The sequence below is a fragment of the Chiloscyllium plagiosum genome, unplaced genomic scaffold (genome assembly GCF_037043375.1).
Source record: "Chiloscyllium plagiosum isolate Xiang-an unplaced genomic scaffold, Cpla_swu_hap1 HiC_scaffold_8, whole genome shotgun sequence".
NCBI lineage: Eukaryota > Metazoa > Chordata > Chondrichthyes > Orectolobiformes > Hemiscylliidae > Chiloscyllium > Chiloscyllium plagiosum.
The window spans coordinates 27,713,034-27,726,110 of NW_028270146.1; positions in this window are offsets into that span (position 1 = coordinate 27,713,034).

Sequence of the window (13,077 nt, forward strand, 5' to 3'; positions counted from 1 at the left end):
AGGAATAACATGAATATGATATCCTTATTTACTCTGTCAATGGGCAGTTATTAACTCGGAACATTACTCACACAATCTTGACAGCTATCTTTATGTAAAGTATCTGTAATGTTTTCGGGAGAAAATATTGTTGTATTGAAAAGAGTGATCACTCTGACATTCATTCTCAGCATTTCTCCCATGCACTGCTATTAATTGTTAATGGTTTAATCACAGTCTGTCTCCACTTACTCATTCACAAATCAGAGAGATGAATTTTTTTTCATCTTGAAATGCAGAGATGAGGTAATTGATCAGAATATTTAAATGATGAAGGGGCTAGATTGTGTCTACGCAGATAGTGTTTGAAATGAACAACTTAGGGATAGAGTCAGGCCATCATATATTCTCAAGTTTTCTGATGTGTCCACAACATCCCAATCACTGAAATACAGTATCCTCACTTTGCTGCTCATATCTGAATAAAGCATCCATTTTATTTCCCTAACATATTCTTTAATTGTCAATTCTACTGTTGACAAATTTAGGTTGGTGTTATTATATGGACGAGACCAAACTCCCTCAAAATATAATAACAGGATAGCCTCAGCCTTAATATTTCATTATTTTAAAGGCAAGTGAAAGGTATTGCAACAAGTTGGAACAACTTAACTCTGTTGGAAAGCTCGACAGAATAATAGATTATTTAACTACTAAACAGTAACTGTTCCAATGCAGTACCACCCAAACGTACACCCTTGGCAAAAGCAAATTCAGTAAACTAGATTGTTTCACGGGTAATTCTCCATTCCGGGAGGCAAAAAGCATCATGAGATGACTCAGACAGTGATTAGCAAGGGGAGATGTACTATAGCTTTCAAAACTAGCTTCAGTTTCCAGCAACTGCTACTAAAAATTAAGGCTAGAACTCCTGGCTCTGGGAGAGTTTGACCCTGCCCATTCAGGATGCTTCTATTGTTCAAACTTGAAAAATAACCCCAAGGCCTCACAAGCTGCTTACTTTATTGGATTCAAATAGACAACTTATCACCTTGGTCTTAAAACCTCTCTTCAACAAAGAACCAGGACAAAATACACCTCTTGAAGCCATAGTATCATCACATTAGCTACATTGTGGTCAGTAGTTCTTCTTATTAAATGTATTTCACTGGTTTCAAGAAAATTTGCTTGGAAAGTGACGACAGGGAGAAACCTATTGTGGTTTCCGAAAAGAGGACAGGATGTGAGGGCCCTGGCAATCACAGGGAAGGGGATATTTTCAATTGAGGAGAAAAGAAGGCATGGTGGAAGTTCCATTGTGAGAGGTAATATCAATGGAACCAACCTGATTGAGGTGGGGAAACTGGGAGGATGAAAAGGAGATCTTACAGGAAGTAGGGTATGAGGAAGTATTGTTGAGGTAGGAGTCAGTGTTTTGTAATGAATATTAGTTGACAAATTATACCTAGAAATGGAGACAGAGACATCAGAGTTGGAAATGGTACAGAAAGGTGGACCAGGTGGAGGGTGGAATCTAGGACCAAAGTAGTTATGTTTTTCCAAGTTCTGGAATGGAGCAGGAAGCAGCACCAATATAGTCATCAATGTAATGGAAAAGAGTTGATAGAAGGGTTTTCATTGTGTGATTTGATGCCACACTGTTTTGGGGTTCATGATAGATTTGTTGAGGAGAAGGCAAAGTCAAGAACTGTCTTCAGGGTTAGACTTCAAACTAAGAGTCTTTTTTATACATTAGTACTGAGATTCTTGCTATTCATAGATACACCTGGCTCTAACTTATAGTTACAGTAGGTAAGGAACAATTTATCTTCTTCAAGTGTTCATGTCCATATTGTGATCTGGACTAGTGCAGAATTTCAGACTGCCTAAACTTCTATTATGCTGTAACTCCAACCATACTGCTGTTTACGCTGAGTGACATGGGGGTCCATCACAACATTGCAAGGTTGCACTTATACAACACCTTTCCTCAATCTTTTGTAAAGCTGCCATACTATAGATTATAGTTATACACATGGTCAAATGAATTACTTAGATTACTTCTGTTTACAACCTTGTCTGCACATGCTTTTCCTTGTATCTCTGAATCCTCCCTAAGTCTTTGAATTATAGGCATAGTGTCACAGAGATGTACAGCACAGATACAGTCACTTAGGTACAACTTGTCCATGCCGATCAGATTTTCTAAATAAATCTAGTCCCATTTATCAGCATTTGGCCCATATCCCTCTAAACCCTTCCTATTCATATACCCATCCAAATGCCTTTTAAATGTTGCCCCTCTGGACCATTTTGTATCTCTCCTTTCTCACCTTAATACTTATTCCCTCTAGGGTTAGACTCCCCTACCATGGGGAAACCAACCTTATGTATGCCTCTCTTGATTTTTAAATCTCTGTAAGGCTATTCCTCAGTCTCCCATGCTCAAGGGAAAAATATTTCTCAGTCTCTCCAGTTTCTCCTTATGACTCAAACCTTCCAGTTCAGGTCGCATGCTGGTACATCTTTTCTGCATTCTTTCTAGTTTAAGAATATCCTTTCTGAAAAATAATTGAGAAAATGGTGATTTAAAAATAAAAATAATTTTAGAACAAACTTGCTATCCATATCTAACTTAATAATTAGTTTTATATTAGCATAAAGTACACTCTGGATAATTATAAAAAATGACAGTCATTTAAAAGTTACATTCAGTTATTTACTGCCATATCAACAGATGTAGGCATTATTATCAGGTAGCAATCTAGGATAAGTTAAGATGTCCTACCATGTTTGCAACTACAAATTGTGTACAGGTCACTTCTATTGTTTCCCTGGAGCGTCGGGATCTGAGGGGTGACCTTATAGAGTTTTACAAAATTATGAAGGCATGGATAGGGTAAATAGGCAAAGTCTTTTCCCTGGAGAGTCCAGCATTAGAGGGCATAGGTTTAGGGTGAGAGGGGAAAGATATAAAAGAGACCTAAGGGGCAACTTTTTCACACAGAGGGTGGTACGTGTATGGAATGAGCTGCCAGAGGAAGTGGTGGAGGCTGGTACAATTGCAACATTTAAGAGGCATTTGGATGGGTATATGAATATGAAGAGTTTGGAGGGATATGGGCCTGGTGCTGGCAGGTGAGACTAGACTGGGTTGGGATATCTGGTCGGCATAGACGGGTTGGACGGAAGGGTCTGTTTCCATGCTGTACATCTCTATGACTCTATGACTCTATACATTTTCAAATTGACACAAACAGAAATAACGAATGTGACAATAGATATCGCTGGAGTTTGATATTAAAGGGTTACTTTTGTAAAGAACACGCTTTTGTTTTCTTTCATTGTTTTCTAAGTAAGTTCTTTATTAATACGACCCAGAAGCATTACCCAAGAACTTAACTGCTCTCTGACAGAGAGCGTACATAAGAATCACTGCTGTTTAAACCTATCTTATACAACTTTGGAAAATGATCAATCCATTACCAATCATAAAATTCACAACTTTCACTGGCCACAAAAAAAGATTTTTAAGATTTTAACTATATTACGCTTCAATTGAAAAATGTAGCTCATTAATTCAAAATTTAAAAAACCAATTACAAAGATTTCTGGAGTGAAAGAAAGGGAAATGATAATGCTTACTATACTCAAGAAAAATAATCAAATATAATATCAAACAGGTACACACTTAAACATTTTAAAAAGAATCTAGGACTAAAAGGAGGTCACAGAATATACAGTTTAAAAAGTCCTGAAAGTCTTTGAGATGCTTGAATTAAATTAAGTTATTTCATTAACGATTTGCAACCTCATCAGTGGCAACATTAGTAGATACATTTGAGTTATTTGTGAATGGGTGTTACTCCAATTTACTCTGTCACTGGATACGATCATTCAAGAGGCCGAGAGAAGGAGAGAGTAAGTGTCTTCCAGTTCTCCTGTTACAAATTCATTCTTTTCCTCCATCTACACTGCACAGAAACAGTTGCCTAAAGTACAGTTAAGTTACTCATTGTTTTTTGTAAACTAGGTAATCTGTAGGTGCGTCTTTCATCCCAGTGTGTGAAACTTTCAGAAAGGTGGAAGTCAAGCAAGTGATACAAATTTGATTAACTGGTTTTGGTCATTGTGATGACAAGATCATTTTAGTGCAAACTGGAAACCTATTTGTTGATTGTTTAATGAGCATGGCTCAACCTTAGCAGGTGATCATTGTGGCAACGATACGTTAGAGTTTATTCTTTTTAAACCATTTCAATTCATGAAAGGAGAAAGTGAGGAGTGCAGATGCTGGAGATCAGAGTCGGGAGTGTGGTGCTGGAAAAGCACAGCAGGTTAGGCAGCATCCGAGGAGCAGGAGAATCGAGATTTCAAGCATAAGCTCTTCATCCGGAATGAGGGGATGGCCCGAGGGGGCTAAAAGATAAATAGGAGGGTGGGGATGGGGGTAGGAGGGAGGTAGCTGAGAGTGCGACAGGTAGATGAAGGTGCCAGATTGGAGAGGAGGGTGGGGCAGATAGGTGGGAAGGAAGATGGACAGGTCAAGAGGGCATTGCCAAGTTGGAAGGTTGGATCTGGGATAAGGTGGGGGAGGGGAAATGAGGAAACTGGTGAAATCCACATTGATCCTGTGTGGTTGGAGGATTCACCATTTGATAGGATCATAGCCAATCGTCTAACATTACCCCCTTGATGCCTTTAAAATCTAATAATTTATCTATATCTTTCATGAACATATTCAGTGTCTTGGCCTAAACAATCTTCTGTGGCAGAGAATTTTACAGGTCCATGACAATTGAGTAAAAACACTTTTCGTCACCTCAGTCCTAAATGGATACACCATATCCTAACTGTGTATCCCCTCATTCTAGACTCCCATACCATGGAAAACATCCTCCCAGTTTCAAGTATGCCCAGCCCTGTTAGAATTTTATGTTTCAATCAGATCTCCTTTTATCCTTCTGAACACCCCAATTAACATATGTTCAAATGAATCAAGTTCTCCTCCAAGACAGTCCTACCATCTCCAGTACTAGCCAACTGAACTCTGCACTCCCTCTAAGGCAAGTATATGACTTCTTAGGTTGGGAAACTAAAACTTCATGCAATATCCCAAGTGTGGTCTCACTAAGCCCCTTTCTAACTGCAGTAAGCCATCCCTAATTCTGAACTCAATTCCTTTTGCAATGAAAACCAATATGCTGTTTGCTTTTCCACTTGCATGCTGCACCTGCCTGTCTACTTTCATTAACTGATGTGCAAAGACACCCAAACTTCTTTGTGCATCAACACTTCCCAATATATCGCTATTTAAATAGTGCTCTTCTTTTCTGTTTATCAGTGTGCAATATTTAGCACATTGTACTGCATCTGCCATGTATTTGCCCATTCATTTAACTTGTCTAAATCACCTCAAAGTCTCATCCTGACAATTCACAGTTCCACCCAGTTTTTTTGTCGTAAGAAAACTTGAAAATGTTGTATTTGTTTCTTTTGTCCAGATAATTTATATATATAATGAATCGTTGGGTCCAAGATGTAATCCTGTGGTCACCCACTAGTCACCGTCTGCCCCCTAGGTAACAGAGTCATCAAGATGTACAGCACGTAAATAGAACTATCGATCCAACTTATCCAAGCCGACCAGATATCCTAAAGTAATCTAGTCCCATTTACCAGCGCTTGGCCCATATCCCTCAAAGATCCATTTACTCCCAGGCTCTGTTTCCTGCCTGTCAACCAATTTTCAATCCACACTAATATATTACCCCGCATCCTATATGTTTTACCTTTCCCAACCAACCTCCTATAAGGGACCTTATCAAAAGCCTTCTGAAAAGGCTTCCAAATACATCAGATTCACTCGCTTTCCCTTATCTACCTTACAAGTTATATCCTCAAAAAAAACTCCAGTTGATTTGTTAAGCCTGATTCGTACTTCACAAACCCATATGGCTTTGTCCAATCTGTTAATACTTTCCAAATGCTTTGTTTTCACATCTTTTATAACTGACTCCAGCTTTTTCCCACTCAATCCTAGAATCTCCCCACAAGAGGAAACAACCTAGAACCATAGGGTAATAGTGTCACAGAGTTGTACAAAATGGAAACAGACCTTTCAGTCCAACTTGTCCGATCACTTATCTTCGATTAATCTCGTCCCATTGCCAGCATTTGGCACATATCCCTCTAAACCCTTCCTATTCATGTGTCCAACTAGATGCCTGTTAAATATTGTAATTGCACCATCTACTACCACTTGCTCTGCCTGTTCATTCCATACACACACCACACTCTATATGAATAGTTAGCCCTTAGATTCCTTTTATACATTTTCTCTCTAACCTTAAACCTATGCCCTTTAGTTTTGGATTCTCCTATGGTACAAAAAAGACATTAACTATTCACCCTATGCCACTCATGACTTTATAAATCTCTATAAGATTACCCTCAGCCTCCAATTATCCAAGGAAAATAGCCCCAGACTATTCAGCCTCTTCCTATAGCTCAAACCCTCCAACCCTGACAACATCTTTTTGAACCCTTTCAAATTTAACAACATCATTCCTGTATCAAGGAGACCAGAATTAAATGCAGTATTCCAAAAGTGGCCTATACAATGTCCTGTACAGATGCAACATGACATTCCAACTCCTATACTCAGTGCATGGGCCAGTAAGTGTACCAAATGCCTTTTTCATTATCCTGTCTACCTGTGACTCTACCTACAAGGAGCTATGAATCTGTACTCTTTGTTCAACAACACTCCCCAGTGTTAAATATATAAGTCCTGCCATGATTGCCGTACCAAATGCAATACCTCACACTTATCTAAATTAAACTCCATCTGCCACACAACAGCCAATCGGCCCGTCTGATCCAGGTCCCTTTGTACTCTGAGATAACCTTCTTCACTGTCCACTACACCATCAATTTTGCTGGTATCTGCAAACCTACTAAACATTCCTCCTAGATTCACATCCAAATTGTTTATATAAATGACAAAAAAGCAGTGGACCCAGCACCAATCCTTGCGGCACACCACTTGTCACAGGTCTACAGTCTGAAAAACAACCCTCTACCATCACCTTCTGTTTCTTACCTAAGCCAACTTTGTATCCAAAAGGCTAGCTCTCCCTGGATTCCATGTGATCTAATCTTACTAAGCAGCCTATCATGCAGAACCTTTGTTGACCACCTTACTGAAGTCCATATACACAATGTCCACTGCTCTGCTTTCATCAATCCACTTTGCTAATTTTTTAACAAACTCAGTCAAGTTAGCAAGACATGAGTTCTCATGTTGACTATCCCATTCAGTCCTTGCCTTTCCAAATACATGTAGATGTCAAATAATGACACTACAGTAACCACCCTCCAGTCTCCCAGCACCTCACCCATGGCTATTGATGATACATATAGCTTAGCAAGGGGCCTAGCAATCACTTCCTTAGCTTCCTACAAATGTATGGGATACACCTGATCAGATCCTTGGGATTAATCCACCCTTATGCATTTTAAGATGTCCAGCATCTCCTCCTGTAAAATATGGACATTTTTCAAGATATCACTATTTATTTCTCCAAGATCTCTAGCCTCCATATCCTTCTCCATAGTAATTACTCATTTACGATCATACCCATCTCCTATGAATCCACACATAGACAGCCTTGTTGGTCTTTAAGAAACCCTATTTTTTCCCAAGTTACTCTTTTGCCCTTGGTGTATTTGTAGAATCTCTTTGCATTCTCCTTAACCCTATTTGCCAAAGCTATTTTATGTTACCTTTTTGCTCTTCTAATTTCTCTCTTGCATATACTCCTACTGCCTTTATACTCCCTGAGCGATTCACTTGATCCCAGTTGTCTATACCTGCCATATAGCATTGACCAGAGCCTCAATTTCTCTAATCCAGCATTCCCTACACCTACTAGCTTTGCCCTTCATACAAGCAGGAACATACTGCCTCTGGACTCTTGTTATCTCATTTTTGAAGACCTCCCACTTTCCATCCATCTCATTATCTGTGAATAGTCTCTACCAATCAACTTTTGAAAGTTCTTGCCTAAAGCTGTCAAAATTGGCCTGACTTCAATTTAAAACTTTAATTTTTAGATCACACCTATTATTTTGCATAACTATTTTAAAACAAATAGATCACGATCCCAATGTGCTTCCCCACTGACACCTCAGTCAATTGCCCTGCCTAATTTCCCAATAGAATGTCAAGTTTTGCTACTTTTCTAGCAGGTTCATCCACATACTGAATAAGAAAATTTTCTTGTAATGCACTTAACAAATTCCTCTCCATCTAAGCCCTTAACACTAAGCCATTCCCAGTCCATGTTTGGCAAATTAAAATCCTCTACCATTACACCTCTATTATTCTAACAGATATCGGAGATCTCCTTACAAATTTGCTTCTCAATTTCCCACTGACTATTGAGGGGCCTATAATACAATCTCAATAAAGTGATCATCCCTCTCATATTTCCCAGTTCCACCCAAATAACTTCACTGAATGTACTCCCAGGAACATTCTCTCTAAGTATAGCTGTCATGTCATTCCTAACCAGAAACACCACTCTGTCTCCTCTCTTGCCCTACCTTCGATCCTTCCTGTAGCATCTACACCCTGGAAATTTATGCTGCCAGTCCCGCCCTTCCCTGAACCACATTTCTGTAATAGCTATGGTATCCCAGTCCCATGTTCCCAACCATGCCCTGAGTTCATCTCCCTTACCTGCATTGAAATAAAGCCAGTTTAATTTCTTGGTCTTACCTTGTTCTCTGCCTTGCTCTTGCCTGCCTTGACTTTTGACTTACTCCTCTTCTTAACTGTACCAGCTTCAGACTTATCTCTTTTCTCAAAATCTCTTTGGGTCCCATCCACTCAACTCCCGACCACCCCCATCTCTTTTTACTAGTTTAAAGCCTCCTGAGTAACACTAGCACATCTCCCCGTCATGATTTTAGTCCCCTTCCATTTCAGGTGCAAATCGTGTTTCTTGTACAGGTCACTTCTATGTCTGAAGAGATTTCAATGATCCAAAAATATGAATCTCTGCACCCTCCACCAGTTCTTCAACCACACATTCATCTGCTCTATCCTCCTACTCCCACTCTCACTAGTTCATGGCACCAAGATTAATCCAGATACTACAACCTTGAATTTTTTTAACATCCTGCCTAGTTATCTGTATCCTCCCCTCAGAACTTCATCCTTTTCTCTTCTATGTCATTGGTACCAATGTGTACAACAACCTCCTGCCGGTCACTCTCCCCTTTAAGAATATTCTGCACCCTCTTCAAGACATCCTTGATCCTGGCACCAGAGAGGGAACATACCACTCTGCCACAGAAACATCTATCTGTGCTCCTGACTAGAGTCCCCTATCACAATCGATCACTTGGAACCTGATGTACCCCTCATTTCACGAATGGAAACCTAACTGTCAGTGCTACATTCCTCTGAGAGTCCATCACCCCCCACATTTTCCAAAAGAGCATACTTGTTTGAGATGGGGATAGCCACAGGAGACTACTGCTCTATCTGCTTACTGTTATGGACCAGGCTAGACTCTCTCAAAACACTTTAGCAAGGTAGCCCAGACCCTACCTTTTCTAGTTGTTTCGGGCAGATTGTAAGGTGGATACTCCAGGAGTGATGCAGCTGGTCAAACCACTTGGGTCCAAGTAAAACAGAACTTATTTACATACCACTGAATGAAACACAAACAAAAGAAACAGAATTTAGGATAACAACTATTTGAAAATCTGACCAATGTGATCTCCCTTGTAATTTAACAAAGAGCTATTCAATTTCGTGCAACATCTCATAAACAGACCCATTGACAAAAAGGTAAATTCAAACACAGGTTCTTACAGGAGAGAGAGAGACCACTGAAAGAATCAGCTAGGGATCATTTGCTGAAGCATTGAACCCCTTTTTGCTCCAGCAGCTTCTCTGTTCCCACCAGTTTCTAACTGCTACAACTCAATCAAACTAGAAAAATCCCTGAACTAGGAGAACTGGCCACTCCCCATTCATTGTATGACTGCTTTTAGAAAAAACCTAAAGGCCTCCCCCTGATTGTGGGGGCAATCTCTGGTAACCATGTCATCACCTCTACCTTTTACAACCCCTTTTGAAAAAAACCCAAGGACAACATAACGTTGTTAAAGGAGTAGCATCATCACACTACCTCTCCCACCTTTCCTAGAGGTAACCCATCTACCTGACTGTATCTGCGTTTTTTTTACCTTCCTGAAATTGTCATCCATTACACACCCTGGTTCTTGTAAATTCCTCATTGTCAACCGCGTGATTTAACAGGATTCACATCTAAACACACTTCCTGTACACATAATTATCAGGAACATTGAAATTCTCCCTAATATCCCATATCCGACAAGAAGAGCACATCACTCTACTAAAAGCCATCTCTGCACCTTAATCTGTAGAACCAGAAAATAGCAATCTTTCTGCTCTAAAAACACTGCTCTAGGATAACATAGTACTTCTGTTTTTTTTAATTTAAAAAATAATATTTAATCAAGAGACAGATCTCAGCAAAACCTTGACCTATGCAAAATTAAATATCACACAACACCAGGTTATAGTTCAAAAGGTTTAATTGGAAGCACTAGCTTTCGGAGCGATGCTCCTTCATCAGGTGGTAGTGGAGGGTTCAATCATAACACAGAATTTATAGCAAAACTTTACAGTGTGATGTAACTGAAATTATACATTGAAAAATTGATTGTCTGTTAAGCCTTTCATCTGTTAGAATACCATGATAGCTTCACTTCTTTCATGTGTAAATCACAAAACCTTTTTTTAAAAAGTTGCATTCTCAGGTTAGCTGGTAACAATGGTGATAGCTAGACAATATGTTGAAGGTGTTAGCCCCCTGTGTTCTCTGTCTATGCCATGATGTTTAGATTGATTGTAATCTAAAAAGTGAGATAACGGAGTTTTACATGAATGCATGCAGTTTTTGTCTCCAGGCATCCTTGCCTGCAACGTATAAGATAGACAATGTTGGCTGAGTCACATGAGTACCTGCCATGTACAAGGTGGGAGGTATCCCCACGCGTAATGGTGGTATCTATGTCCACACTCTGACATGTCTTGCAGCGCCTACCATGACAGGGTTGTATAGAGTTGTCTTGAGAGCCGGGCAGCTTGCCACGAACAACTATCTGTTTGAGGTTTGGCGGTTGTTTAAAGGCAAGTAGTGGAGATGTGGGGAAGGTCTTGGTGAGGTGCTCATCCTCATTAATAATGTGTTGCAGGTCACGAAGAACATGGTGTAGTTTTTCAGCTCCTGGGAAATACTGAACAACGAAGGGTACCCGGTCGGTTGCAGCCCGGAGGCATGGTACATTGGGGAAACTGAGCAAAGGCTACGACAACGGATGAATGGGCACCACACAACAATCAACAGACAGGAGTGTTCCCCCCAGTTGGGGAACACTTCAGTGGTCCAGGACATTCCACCTCGGACCTTCGGGTGACCATCCTCCAAGGCGGACTTCGGGACAGGCAGCAGAGAAAAGTGGCTGAGCAGAGGCTGATAGCTAAGTTCGGTACCCATAGGGAGGGCCTCAACCGGGACCTTGGGTTCATGTCACATTACAGGTGACCACCATTGCACTATACACACACACAGATACTCCTACACACACACACACACACACACTCTCACACACACACAGGCACTCCTATACACACATGTACACAGACACACACAGACACCCACACACACCCTTACAGACACACACACTCCCACACTCACACATGCACCCCCTCACAGACTCTGCACTCACTACACACACACACACATGCACTGTCTCACACTCACAACCCCCAATCCAGACAGACACACATACACAGATAGACAAAGGCCCACAAGCACACATATATTTTGTGGGGTGAATTTGTACTTTCAGGGTTACTTTGTACTTTTCTCAAAAACTGCATGCATTCATGTAGAACTTTGAACTCAAAAACTGCATGAAATCATGTAAAACTCCATTATCTCACTTTTTAGATTACAATCAATCTAAACATCATGGCATAGACAGAGAACACAGGGGGCTAACACCTTCAACATATTGTCTAGCTATCACCATTGTTACCAGCTAACCTGAGAATGCAACGTTTTAAAAAAAGTTTTCGTGATTTACACATGAAAGAAGTGAAACTGTCATGGTATTCTAACAGATGAAAGGCTTAACAGACAATCAATTTTTCAATGTATAATTTCAGTTACATCACACTGTAAATTTTTGCTATAAATTCTGTGTGTTAGGATTGAGCCCTCCACTACGACCTGATGAAGGAGCAACGCTCTGAAAGCTAGTGTGCTTCCAATTAAACCTGTTGGACTATAACCTGGTTTTGTGTGATTTTTAACTTTGTACACCCCAGGTCCAATACCGGCATCTCCAAACTTGACCTATGCATTCTGTATTATTCAAACTTGTAATTTACTGCAGGAAAGTACATTGCAAACAGATTCCCAAGTAGTTGTATTATTCCTTATTGTCAATTCTTTTAATTTACTTCCTGAATCAGGTTCTGTTTTTGAGTGTTGTAGAGTTTCTTTTTGGTTTTCTTGAGGCTGGCATTAGATAGATTTTTGAACAGTAAAGGAATTAAGGGTTCCAGTGCGCAGGTGGGTAAGTGGATCTGAGTCCGTGAAAAGATCAGCCATGATCTTATTGAATGGCGGTGCAGGCTCGAAGGGCCAGATGGCCTACTCCTGCTCCTAGTTCTTATGTTCTTAAAATTCTTCATTATTGTCATTGTCCTGGAGTTTAAAAAGTCTATTTGATGCCGTTACTTTCTTGACTTTTCAGTTATCTCCCAACATTGATCCTATACTTGGATTTCTGCTTTTCTTACTCTATTTTCTGGTATTTAACAGAGGTTAAATAAAATTTCAGTTAACAGTTAGGGAGACTATCATTGTGTTTTTCTTGCATCCCTGGTGAAGAGCAAACAAAATCTGATTAAGCAACCCTTATACTTTCACCTCCCCCATCTCACATGAGATCATAAGATGCAGGAGTAGGCCATTCAGCCCA